The 13320-nt window shown below is 30.3% G+C and overlaps 1 protein-coding gene across 1 annotated transcript in view; it reads left to right on the forward strand.

Moving 5' to 3' along the window:
• The window catches only part of LOC119604042 (sodium-independent sulfate anion transporter), a 33039-nt gene continuing 19719 nt past the window's right edge, over nucleotides 1-13320 (forward strand). Inside the window, exon 1 of the mRNA XM_037956392.1 lies at nucleotides 1-286. The gene's annotated coding sequence lies outside the window, so the exon portion shown is untranslated. The remainder of the gene's footprint in view (nucleotides 287-13320) is intronic.

Consider the following 13320-nt stretch of genomic DNA (forward strand, 5'->3'; position numbering starts at 1 on the left):
TTGTCGCTTGTTTGTTTCTATTCGCTTACGGATGTACGTTACGGTACAGAATATTTTTGCAGTGATTTATAAAGACGAGCATTTTGTCGAGATAACTTTTAGTTAAAATTTTCGCATAAACACGTGAAGTTGTGATGTGTTGTTAACTAGATTACAAGCGATAGCGTCGTTTTCTTTTTTCAAGTTTGAAGTAAAAAAAATCTTGTAAACAAGGAAATATTTTAAATTCAAGGAAGGATATTTAAACGGTATTTGTATAATACGAGTGTTGCTTGATAAATTTGTGGTGCGTTAAAAACATTATTTAAAATTTTTGAACTGTTAATATAAGATTTGTGCGTTTCTTTATATGTGAACTTGAATAATTATACTAAATATGTAAAACATTTTTTATAAAAACTAAGATTAAAGTAAATTTAATAGTTTTGGTTTCTAATACTGATCAAAAGTTTTGAAATTGCTAGTGCAAGATTTCGGCAAGGAGGATCCTTACTTATTGTGATTAATTTAATTTCAATTTTAAAAAGTATTTCTATAGACATTGCTGCATTTTAGACCTATTATTTGCACCCACTTGTATTTGATCAATAAATATGAACAAACAATTTCGTCACTAGATTTTATAAATAATATTTACTAAAAAGAAATTTTAATTAATAAATAATTTTTAATAGCAAATAATTGGCACGTGTTGTTTATATTGGCATTGACGCTTGCCTATTTATGACGAAGAATTTTTAAGAATCTTTTTTCAAATTTTACATGCCGCGAAATTAATTTTTATTTAATTAAAATATCTATGAAAACACTATATTTTTTCTTTAAAATAATGAAACACATAATAATAACACCATCGCGATTTGGTTCAGTGTATTCCCAGGATCAGCACAATTCTGATATGTATTGTATCGTTCTCTAAATTTTCGAGACTTTGTGAAAAAGTACAAAAAAGAGATAAATCTGAGCAACTTATGCTGGATTCCTGAACGCATTGAGTATCTCTTACTCTTCGCGTAGTAGGGCACAAGTATAGGTTGGGGAATTTTCAGTTTGACACTTGGTCGTTGCCTGTCATTCCGTAGATCGGTCTTTATGATCTGAGAATGGAATTGATGTAAGTTGGTGAACGATCGGGAAAGACTCCTTTGCCCGACAGGAGACTAGTACTGATTTAGTAGACCTTTTACTTCAGGGAAGTTCTCGGTGCTGTTGCCATCTCAACAGGATGCATATTGTTTCATGCTTGTCGGCGCAATTATTAAGTTCGAATTGACTTTGGAAATTCCTACGTCTTTTGCCACATTATCTGACATACAAAGGGATTCGATTTATTGGCTGGATACTGCCGAATTTGCTGTTGCCGAATCAATAGAGCCATCTGAGTAGTGTGGTTGTGCGGGCTTTAAAATGTTAAGGAATGCACTGGAATTGGTCATAAGTTGATGGAGATTGCATTTTAAATAATGCAATCTTTCATGACATCAAAAGGGGGGTCACCTTCCGGTATACCGGATGATTGATTTCACCTTATGCTTTTCCTTGTCGGGGTTTGCATTGGGATTGATCCCATGCTGCCTGTCATTACGCAAAGGGGCTACTATGGCAAGAAATTAGATAGCTCGAGTACTTCAGCAAAGTGCTTGTGCATGAACCAGCACAGCCATGTACAAAAATTGACACCTGAGTTCTTCATAGAAGGATTCAGGGGCGCGTGGTAGACCGTCCCAAGTCTACATAGTGGATGAAAAAGACCACCGTGAAATAAAGCCGTCAAGGCAGGTGTTCAAGTTAAGCACTTAGACATGTTATCTGTAAGTTGAAATCAGAAGTCCACAGATATTTGCGACATATGAATCTTTACCAATTCTATCAGACAAGTAAATATGGGCCTATCTTTATAAATGTGGATAGAGGAATTTACATCTACATTAAAGTTATTTGTGCTGAATTTCATCGTGTTATTAGTCATTATAAGTAAAGTCATTTTCTGAAGGGGAGTTTGTATGGGAGCTAGCGTCAAATGAGACCCGATTATTAGGAAAACCGGAACATTTAATATAATTATGAGCTCGAAAGCCCTATTCGGGGGGTACGGTTGTAGGGAGGCTAGGCGAAATAATGGACCTTTAAAGAAGAATCTTAGAATTTGATTCTGAGCCGATTGGTATACTTTAAGTTGGTTGTTACAAAACATTAGCACAGACACATAATACCCTCAGTGAACTTCGTGAACCACAAACGCCAAATTTCAATAACTTCTTTAATGGAATAATGACCTGTTCATTATCTTGACTTCCAAAAAAGTCATACAATTACTGTCCTTTGGTTAATAACTTCTTAACAAATCTACTTTCATTATTAATAAACTTTACTCAATATAAATATTTTATGGAAATTGATTGACTTATTGTTTTGCACACAAACTTGGAAACAATCTGAAATAGTCGCGATTTTGTTCAAATAGAAATTCAACTCTATAAATCTTTCTAAATCTTATTGATTGTTTAAGTAATTCCCAGTTGAAGCACTTTCACAATTTTCAGTTTATATTTTTTTATGACAATTGAATTGATTTCAAACAATAATTTTTTATATAAATCAAATACTTAATCAAAAACCAGTACAAAAACTAAAGAAATTGTATTTAAAATTAATCTTATCAATTATGCCATAATATAAATTTATGTTAACGGAACTTTTACTTCTATATTAATTGATATATAGAAAAGGTTTTGCAAAAAAAAAAAAAAGATAAATTTCAATAAAATGTCAACAAAATAAGTTTATTTAAATGTAAAATTAATTCATTGCTTGTTTTACAATAAATATTAAAAAATGGACTTTGTTCATTTATTTAATGGAGTGAGTTAAACGTCATATTTGGAATTTTAATAAAAAACAAACATTTTTAAATACATTTAATAAAATTGATAATCAAAATCAATTAAATGCTTTATTAATTCTCTATTAGTTTGAGTGAGTGTGTGGCCAATTAATTGTTAATAAATTAACAATTAATTATTGTGTATAAAGTCAAGTACTACATCTGTTTTAACAGATTTATAACACTTTTTTTCACCTAAACATTTGATTAAGTTCTGACTTATAATAAGGGAGTTAACCGACAATTGGTTTTAATTAAACGATGTTTTTCTACACTTCTATTGTAGGGAAATGTATAATTTGTTTACGCTTTAATATTCCAAAAATAGTCCCATCGATCTTAAAATATAGTATCGAAACATATTTCTGATTATGTCAATTCTTTTAAACATAACCAGACAGTTAAATAATCTATGGACTAAACTCTTGATTAGTCTATAGACCTGTCTATTGACTTTTCTATGGAACAGTCTATCGACTAGTCTATAGACCTGTATATTAACTAGTATATGGGTCGGTCTATTGTATAGTCTATTGACTATTGTATAGTCTATTGACTATTGTATAGTCTATTGACTAGGACCTGTCTATTGTATAGTCTATTGACTAGTCTGTGGACAAGTATATTGGCTACTATATATAGACTATTCATAACAAGAGACTTCTCCATCGACTTATAATAAGGGAGTTAACCGACAATTGGTTTTAATTAAACGATTTTTTTCTACACTTCTATTGTAGGAAAAGTATAATTTGTTTGCGCTTTAATATTCCAAAAATAGTCCCATCGATCTTAAAATATAGTATCGAAATATATTTCTGATGATGTCAATTCTTTTAAACATAACCAGACAGTTAAATAATCTATGGACTAAACTCTTGATTAGTCTATAGACCTGTCTATTGACTGGTCTATGGAACAGTCTATCGACTAGTCTATAGACCTGTATATTGACTAGTATATGGGTCGGTCTATTGCCTACTCAACGGATTAGTCTATTGACTAGTCTTTGGACCTGTCTATTGTATAGTCTATGGATTAGTCTGTGGACAGGTATATTGGCTACTATATGTAGACTATTCATAACACTCTGTTAACTATACTATAAACCAGTCTATTAACTAGTCTATGGATTAGTCTATTGACTGCTATATGTATAAGTTTGTTGACCGATCTGTGGTCCAAGGTATTGACTAGTCTATGAAACAATATATTGAGTAGTAAATGGATTAGTGTATTGACTAGTCTATGGACCAGTATATTAATTAGTCTATGATTCAGGACAAGTACCATTCTATTAACAAGTCTGTCGACAAGTTTATGGACCAGTCTATTGACTATAGACCTGTCAATGGAACAGTATATTGAGTAGTAAATGGATTAGTGTATTGACTAGTCTATGGACCAGTATATTAATTAGTCTATGATTCAAGACAAGTACCAGTCTATTAACAAGTCTGTCGACAAGTTTATAGACCAGTCTATTGACTATATTAAGGAAAAATCTATTGAAAGGTCTATAGACTAGATTATTAACTAGTTTGTGGATTAGTTTATTTACTTATTTAGGGAACAGTCTATTGACTAGACAATGGTCCAATTTATTGACTAGTCTATGGATTATTTTGTTGATTAGTCTATTGACTACTATGATCATTAGTCTTTTGACCGGTCTATGGACACGAATATTGGCTATTGTATGGATCAGTCAATTGTCAAGTCTATGGACTAGTATATTAACAAATTTCCAGTCTATAGACTACTTAGCAAGATATTTTTTTTTTTCAAAAAGTACTTAACTTGTTGTGGGATACTGCAAACTACTTTATGGGCCGCTCTATTAACATGTATATTAATTAGTCTATTGACTTGTCTATAGACCCGAATATGCGCTATTCTATGGTCTATTGTTAAGTCTGTGGAATAGTCTATTAATAAATCTATAGTCCAGTCTATAACCTACTTAGCAAGAGTTTTTTGTTGACTAGTCTATGGACCAGTATATTAATTAGTCTATTGAATATTCTATGGACCTGTCTATGAATTAGTCTATGATTCGGGACAAGTCTGTTGATTAGTTTATGGACCAGTCTATTGACTATATAAGGAAAATTCTATTGAAAGGTCTATAGACCAGATTATTAACTAGTCTGTGGATTAGTTTATTGACTAATTTAGGGAACAGTCTATTAACTAGACTATGGACCAGTTTATTGACTAGTCTATGGATTATTTGTTGATTAGTCTGGTTTAGTCTATTGACTACTATGACCATTAGCCTTTTGACTGGACTATGGATCCGAATATTATCTATTCTATGGTCCAGTCTATTGTCAAGTCTGTGGACTAATTTATTAACAAATTTATAGTCCAGTCTATAGCCTACTTAGCATGATTTTTTTTTTATCAAAAAGGACTTGTGGGGTACTACAAACTAGTTTATGGACCACTCTATTAGCATGTACTTATATGAATTAGTCTATTGACTTGTCTATGGGGCCGAATATTGGCTATTCTATTGTAAAGTCTGTGGAATAGTCTATTAACAAATCTACTTAGCAAGAGGTTCTTTTTTTATCAAATAGTACTTATAGGGGGGTACTACGATATTTTTCAAAGTAAAAAAGTACTAAATAAAAGTACATTAAGCACTGAATTTTCCATCAATGATCTCTATAGCAAATGTCTCGAATTTAATTAAAATCTAAAGACAGTAAGTACTTTTTTGTAGCAAATCGTGATAAAATTTGTTGTCAGTTAACTTTCATTCACACATATTTTATCTAAAGAAAAACAAATTTGAAGAATAGTTCTTAATATTGTTATACAGTTTGTTAACAAAATATTCAATCGGTAATTAAATGATTGACAAATCGAGAGATTTGAAAATTCCTTTGCAATATATATTTAAAAGAAATATTTCAGAAAAAAATGTCTGCAAACTATTGCTCTCGACTGTAAATCTTTTATACATATTTCGGTTAATTGAAAGAAAATAAAAAAAAAATCAATTGTATTGTTTATTATTTAAACAACAACAAAAACAATATAGTCTTGTTAAATGATGTGCAGAAAACTTATTAATAATTGGTTATTGTTGTTTTCTCTGTTATGGGGCGAGTTTGTGAAAAGAAATTCTTAGACATCGTAGAAATATTTTACAATACCTATTAGGGTTTGGTTGTTATAATTGACTATCATACGATACATAAATATTTATGTGGTACAGACAATATCGTAATTTTCCATATAAATTGATGATGGGGAAGCAGTTTGTTGTTATCTTTTCTTACATAAAAAAATATATACATATGAGTAGAAATAAATATTTTTTATATATATTTTTATTGCGATTTAATTTAATTGTTTTAATAAATTTAATTTTAAATTGTATACAACTCATCATAATTTGCAAGGTTTCCTTTCCAAAGATTAACATTTTAGATAAAGTTTTTTTTTTGAAATATAAAATATATAATACAAAGATAAAGTACTTTAAGTATAATTGTTCTGGTTACCCGAATGTAAATATTATTTATTATTTTGTTTGTAAATATTTTGAAACATTAAAACAAATATTTATACTATAATAAAAAAACTAGTCATAAAAATCCCATGTAAATATTATGAAAATTAAACAAATTTGTTAAATGCATTTTTAACAACTGTAACGACCGACGACTAGTCTGGAAAAGATTGAGGAAAAATACTGACATGATTTTACTCACTTTTTATAAGCATTTATAAACTTTAATTTTTTTTAACTGCATAGAAACTTACATTAGTATTGCCCTATTATACGAATGTAAATAATTCTGGGATCCGGGATCAAATTAAAGTATTTTCATATCGAAAATACTTTTAGAAATCAAAATTGCCCTAAATTGTTTATAATTACTTCTAGATATTGAACACAATCATTTTAGAAAGGAAATTTACGAACCAATCATCAATGATCACATACATACATATGCGATAATTCGGCCCCAGTACTAATACTTTTTTCCGTAAATTTTGCCATCGCTAGTCTATAAACTACTCAATAGTATAGTCCATAAGGTAGTCAACAGAGTAGTCCATGAAATAGCCAATAGAATTGTCTATATACCAGTTAATAGTTTGGTAAACAGACTTAGCCATAAACTAGTCTATATACTAGTCCATGGGTTTGTCAACAGACTAGTCCATAGAGAAGTGAATAGACACATATATATATATATATATATATATATATATACTATTCAATATGCTAGTTCATAGGCTTATCGGCAGAGATGTCGATAGACATCGTCGACAGAGTCTAAAGAAAATACTAGTCTATAGACTAGTTCATAGACTAGTCAACAGACCATAGACTAGCCAATTGAATGGTCCAAAGACTAGTCTATAGTCGAGGTGATAGCTTACTCATAGGCTGCAAACTAGTCCATACACTAGTTGAGAGACTAGTTCATAGAATAGTGAATATACTAGTCTATAAACTATACAATAGTATAGTTCATAAAATAATCACCGGAGAAGTCCATAGAATAGTCAAAAGAATTGTTTATTGACCAGTCAATAGTCTGGTCTGGTCGATATACTAGTCCATATGCTTCTCAACAGACTAGTCAATAAACAAATACATAGACAATTCAATAGACTAATCAACCGAGTATTCAATAGAATATTCAAAATACTAGTCTATAGATTATACAATAGGCCAGTCCATAAACTGATCAAGTCAACAGACTTGTCCATAGAATAGTCAATCTTCTGTTCTGAAAACTAGAAAATGGACTAGTTCCTGGACCAGTCCATATAATAGCTTTTAGACTAGTCAATATACTAATCCATAATAGTTCATAGACTAATCTCTAGACTATGTAATATGCTAGTTAATAGACTAGTCAATAGACTAATCCCTAGACTAGTTAATAGGCTAGTTTTTTCTTAAAAAAGTACTCTTTTGTAAAAATGCAACTTAGGTTGCATTGTCAATTTGTTGTTGTATTGTGTTGGTGTGAAATGCCGATTAATGGTCGTACCCTTACGCTTGACACTTTTTGCCGAAATCAGTCATTGCATCAACGATCTATTTCATATCCGATGTCGATACGATAATATAACAGAGTTTGTTTGAATAACCCTTTGTCGGAGAAAATTAAAATTTTGACCGCCATTATAGATACATAGTTTTTGCTTCCACGAATCAGAAATTTCAAAAATCTGCAATGTTTTAAATCTGAAAATTGAATCACAATTTCTAAACACGTTTTCCCACTATAAGAATAACAATTTATAAATTAATTTGTTCTAGTGACAAATTAAAAAGTTATTAGGCTAATGAATACAGTGGGATTTTTTACAACTTCTTTACATTCTAAAAAACCAACTTAATACTAAATTATAAACATCAGAGAAAAAACCACAAAAAAATTTAAGAAAAAAGTTCATGGAATCGGGTATTTTTAATAAAAAAATCACTATAAATATATATTAGTTATACCCTTCAAAATAATAATTATTGTATTTATATGGTTAAATGTTTAATTAGCTTTGAGGAAGTAAATGTAAAAGTAATAATGATTGAAAAAAAAAAAATAATAATAAATACTAAATGATTGTAAAACCACAAGATTTCAATTCTAATAATATGAAATTATAACTAAATAATTACAGACAGCTAGTAAGATTTTAAATATTCGATTTCTAATAAAAATATCGTATAAAAATTTTCATTCCTCTTAACAAATAGTTGTAATGACAACTAATAAGATCTTCAATAAGCTAACAATTTGGTTGCCCTAATGACAGTGAAGTGACAAATTAGCTCCCTGATTAGTTCTATTTGAATTGTTGAAAATATTTGTCAAACTAAATAAAAAATAATTTTATTTTTATTATATACATATTTATTTAATTTAGAAATTGTTTACCATTGTTTAATCTTACAAAGGTTATGTAATATCAATAACTTATACATCGAACATTTCATCAAACATTTACTCAAGGTGAACGTACTTTTCAACTGTGAAGGTGTATTAACTAATTATAAATATTATTTATTTTAAAATTATTTTAAATTACCATTATGTGTATCGGCAGTAATAAAAAATATATATTAATGATGTTTTTAATTAGTCTGCTATACTGACACACTTTTAAGTTTTCTTTCTTCTTGTTTAAAAAATTACAAGATCACTGTTAATATACTTACCCTACACTAACATAGAGGTCGGTATTATGTATTTTTGATGATGTTTGTAACACATCGTAAATATTAACTCATTTACCCAACAATTGTCACAGAATCATTTTCGAGGTCAATTAAATCATATTCATCTAAGTCATACTGAAAGAAAGATATGCCTATGTTAGACACCGTCTGTCCTCTGATTTTCATAATTGATTTGTAAATGCTATCGTCGCGGTGAAAATAAGCTCTATATGAATTTGAATCTAAAGTTTGTTATGTCATCTGAAAGTCCAATATGTCGGCCATAGGAGGCCCTATTTTGAATTACTTCATGTAACCATTACCCCTGATTTATAAAATATTTTGAATTTCGAATAAAATATTTTAAACGAGGATATTACTAAGCTTATTAATGCCAAGAAAACAGTTTCATTTAACCGCTAGAGCAGGGCAGAGATGATGGAACTAACTAACCGTTTCTTCCTTTTCCTTGCCTTTACAACTGCGACATTGAAGGGGAGCCCAAATCGACTAGCACCCAGTATCCTGTTAGTTAGTTGGTTAGTTAGTTTAGGTAGGTAGTTAGTTAGTTAGTTAGTTAGTTAGTTAGTTAGTTAGTTAGTTAGTTAGTTAGTTAGTTAGTTGTTTTGTTAGTTAGTTAGTTAGTTAGTTAGTTAGTTCGTTAGTAGTTAGTTAGTTAGTTCGTTAGTTAGTTCGTTCGTTCGTTAGTTAGTTAGTTAGTTAGTTAGTTAGTTAGTTCGTTAGTTAGTCGGTCGTTAGTTAGTTAGTTAGGTCGTTCGTTAGTTCGTTCGTTAGTTCGTTAGTTCGTTGTTCGTTCTTAGTTCGTTCGTTCGTTCGTTCGTTCGTTTCGTTCGTTCGTTCTTCGTTCGTTCGTTCGTTAGTTCGTTCGTTCGTTCGTTGGTTCGTTCGTTCGTTCGTTCGTTCGTTCGTTCGTTCGTTTCGTTGGTTCGTTCGTTTCGTTCGTTCGTTCGTTCGTTCGTTCGTTCGTTCGTTCGTTTTCGTTCGTTCGTTAGTTCGTTAGTTCGTTCGTTCGTTCGTTGTCGTTCGTTCGTTCGTTCGTGCGTTTTCGTTCGTTCGTTCGTTCGTTCGTTCGTTCGTTTCGTTCGTTCGTTCGTTCGTTCGTTCGTTCTTTCGTTCTTCGTTCGTTCGTTCGTTCGTTCGTTCGTTCGTTCGTTCGTTCGTTCGTCGTTCGTTCGTTCGTTCGTTCGTTTCGTTCGTTCGTTCGTTCGTTCGTTCGTTCGTTCGTTCGTTGTTCGTTCGTTTCTTTCGTTCGTTCGTTCGTTCGTTCGTTGTTCGTTCGTTTCGTTCGTTCGTTCGTTTTCGTTCGTTTCGTTTCGTTCGTTCGTTCGTTCGTTCGTTCGTTCGTTCGTTCGTTCGTTCGTTCGTTCGTTCGTTCGTTCGTTAGTCGTTCGTTCGTTTTGTTCGTTCGTTCGTTCGTTCGTTCGTTCGTTCGTTCGTTCGTTCGTTCGTTGTTCGTTCGTTCGTTCGTTCGTTCGTTCGTTAGTTAGTTAGTTAGTTTAGTTAGTTAGTTAGTTGTTAGTTAGTTAGTTAGTTAGTTAGTTAGTTAGTTAGTTAGTTAGTTAGAATATGTCAGGACATTCATTCTATACGACCAAACTTTTATACCTGAATTTTACATTTCGGAAGGATTGGTCCATTATGGAATCAACCTCTTTCCCGAAACTGCTTTTAATTTTCTTTTCTTGTAGCTGATTTAGTGTATTTTATGGTCGTCTATGATCCACTATACTTCTTCGTTATTTTATTTTAAATTTATGCATTTTAATTGTCTTTTTTTGTTACAATGCTATATGCACGTGATGTAAAAAATTATTCACATTTCATAATGCGCAGAAACTAAAGCTGGCCTTAAATAATGTTACTTTGAAACAATTCTTGGTAATATGGACCATAAGTGAAAAAAACCAACTTTGTTTGAATCATAAAATAATAAACCTGTTTCATAAAAATTTACACTTTAAACTAATTAAGAGGTTTTTTCTCGTTGGGGAAAAAAAGAAATTGTAAGTGATCTGTCTGGAGGCATATACAGTAGAAGGGCTTATTGTTAATAAAAACAATTTCTGAAGTAGTAGATTAAAGAACGGGAAATATATTTGTTCATATTTAGAAAACGACTTTTATAAAATATGTTTTCAGACATTTTCAAATTGCTATGTTGTGGTGAAAAAGTTTTATTTTTGTGACCCGTCCAAGGAAAATATTTCTTTGTGAGCTAGTCTAATATATTATTTCCTGTTAAGCATTTTATTTTTTTATAATATTAAATGAATCAGAGAATGAGTTATATGAGAGTAAAATATATTACTCTTACAATAATTTGTATTTTTCTTTCTAAAAGCTACTTGTTATGCTCGTAGTGATCTATATTTGTAATTTAAAAGGTTCTTTGTTTAAAACCTTAAAATTTAGGAAATTTTTTTAATGATCATTTTTTTGTATATTATATTTATAAGTAATAAAATTTCCGTTGGTCACAAGCAATTGAAAATAAAAACACATTAGTTAAAATTGGTCAAATATAAGTTCATGAGAAATGGTTCTTAAATTTGACATTAAATTTATTTAAATGGTTTCCGAAAAAACCCCCAAAAATGGTTTCCAATTTAATTGTTTAGTCATAAAATCGGGGCAACATTATATGACAAACTAAAATTTACAATTTTTTTATGTGGTGAAAGAATTTTTTTGATTAAGATTAGGATATTCTCCAATTGAAGAATCTAATATGTAGTTATTATTTTCAAAACAAACTGATATCTAAAATTCTAAATTCATTTAATGCTACTTTGACAATAATTAATTAACATTTTCCTCGTTAACAAGAATTTCGTAATAATTTCAATAAAATATCAAAAAATCCGTTAAAATTGACTTTGAAATGATTAAGCCATTTTATTGTGTTTACTTTAAATCAATTTTATCACAATCGCGTGTTTTAAAAACATTTTAGGATTTGTATTGTTTTTTCAAGGTTTTGAGAACTAATTCTAACTGTTATAAGAATGATATTCAAAGAGCTTGAAGACTGAAAGTTGTCACAATGCTCTATTGATAAGCTTGTTTTCCATAAAGAAATATATAAGATTGGTCTACGGTTACTTTCTATTCAAATGTTTCAGGAATTCAGTTCAAGCAATCATAAATATGTTGATTATGCAGCAACCGTGCTTAATTTAGTTCCGAATATTAGTTAGTTAGTTAGTTAGTTAGTTAGTAAGTTAGTTAGTTAGTTAGTTAGTTAGTTAGTTAGTTAGTTAGTTAGTTAGTTAGTTAGTTAGTTAGTACTTAGTTAGTTAGTTAGTTAGTTAGTTAGTAGTAGTTAGTTAGTTTAGTTAGTTAGTTAGTTAGTTAGTTAGTTAGTTAGTTAGTTAGTTAGTTAGTTAGTTAGTTAGTTAGTAGTTAGTTAGTTGTTAGTTAGTTCGTTAGTTCGTTAGTAGTTGTTAGTTAGTTTTATAGTTAGTTAGTTAGTTGTAGTTAGTTAGTTAGTTAGTTAGTTCGTTAGTTAGTTAGTAGTTAGTTAGTTAGTTAGTTGTTAGTTTCGTTAGTTAGTTAGTCGTTCGTTAGTTAGTGTTCGTTAGGTTTTCGTTAGTTAGTTCTTGTTAGTTAGTTAGTTCGTTAGTTAGTTAGTTAGTTAGTTAGTTAGTTAGTTAGTTAGTTGTTCGTTAGTTAGTTCGTTCGTTCGTTAGTTAGTTCGTTAGTTAGTGTTAGTTATTAGTTGTTAGTTGTTAGTTAGTTCGTTAGTTAGTTAGTTAGTTAGTTAGACGGAAGGGGATGTACATATCGTTACCTAAAACGCATGATAGTTCACAATGGCGTATATAAAAAATTGATAATTGGACTTTTTACCCTTAAATATTGAAATGTTGTTGTAGATAGGGCCTTTTGTTTTTGGTCAATAAAATCGATAATTTTTGTTAGAAGAGTCCAATTTTTGGTGTGGACATTTGTTTTGATGCAATACATTAGAATCAACATAAAAATCGATTTTGAATTTTTGGTTAGTTAGGGCCGTTTGCGTTTCAGGTGACGATATATACATAAAATTCGAAAAATTACACATAAGCCTTTTTCTATCAAGCCTGCGCCTCATATGAGAATCGAACCCATCACCTCCAAACACTAATCACTAACCTACCGGAGGCCTCAAACTGGAATAAGTATGACACAAATCGGCTCATATTGTTCTTATTCCCTTTAGGGAAGGTACCTTGTA

Source organism: Lucilia sericata, unplaced genomic scaffold (genome assembly GCF_015586225.1).
Source record: "Lucilia sericata isolate MDLA Ls3-8-SP2 unplaced genomic scaffold, ASM1558622v1 Contig000355F_arrow, whole genome shotgun sequence".
In the NCBI taxonomy this organism is placed as follows: domain Eukaryota; kingdom Metazoa; phylum Arthropoda; class Insecta; order Diptera; family Calliphoridae; genus Lucilia; species Lucilia sericata.